The sequence below is a fragment of the Cynara cardunculus genome (genome assembly GCF_001531365.2).
Source record: "Cynara cardunculus var. scolymus isolate 2C chromosome LG 16, CcrdV1, whole genome shotgun sequence".
Classification (NCBI taxonomy): Eukaryota; Viridiplantae; Streptophyta; class Magnoliopsida; order Asterales; family Asteraceae; genus Cynara; species Cynara cardunculus.
The window spans coordinates 15,139,984-15,140,981 of NC_037543.1; positions in this window are offsets into that span (position 1 = coordinate 15,139,984).

The following is a 998-nucleotide window of genomic DNA, read 5'->3' on the forward strand; positions in this document are numbered from 1 at the left end:
ATTGCGGAATCGGATTTTACCGACTATGCAGGTCCATACTTTGACAGTGTATAACTTACAAACCGTAAGTCGGAATAAGCCCATATTTTGCAGTTAAAAAGCCCTTAATACATACTACAACTTTCATGTAGGATTGAAAATCCAGTTCTGATTCTAAGTGGCTCGAAATAGTGTCTTTTCGGGGCTATTTGCAATGTATTTAGGATTGATCTGTTGTTTTTGTAATATTCGTATAAAATAGATGGATAATCCAAATGAGGTGATTTGAGAACCAGTAGTTTCATCGCGTATCATACTACATCTTTCGTTTAAATAGTATCTTCTGTATTGGTCTCTATGTGGGGTAAAAATGCTCCCGAAAATGAGGGTCAAAAGCTATTAAAAGTCGAAACGGAATTATATAAAGCTAAATGTTGCGTCGATTTCGTAATACATATTCGGCTGTCGTATTTGAAGTTTAAGTTGTTTATAAACATGTAAGACCTAAGTAGTTTATTAGTAGAATTAAGATATGATCTTACGTTGTTTAAGTAATAACCGATTTGCACATTCGTTAGGCACGCGAACAAGTCGAACTTTACCGTGAATCTCGTTTGATCATGCTTTACTTCTCTATTCTGCTTAAGGTACGGATTTCACTTTCTTTGACTCTTGGGCAACTAGTTGTTGTAGGGTCAAACGGTGGTTCACCACTTTGTGATTGATCGCTTAAAAGTGGTCAATAACTTACGTACTTATATATATATATATATATATATATATATAAACTCTTGAATCTTTATCGTGAACACTTGATTTTCAGTTCGTTAAATTATATGTTTGAATCTTTCAATTTTGTTAAATTGATTGTCATATTTTGAAGTAGTTTCGAGTTTTATGAAGTACTTTGAATGTTGACTTTTTATGAACGCCATTCGGGTAGTGGCACATGTTTAGTTTTATTGGTTTTCAGAACAACCCAATTAATGGGCGCATTATTTGGGATGCCTTCTATGGTA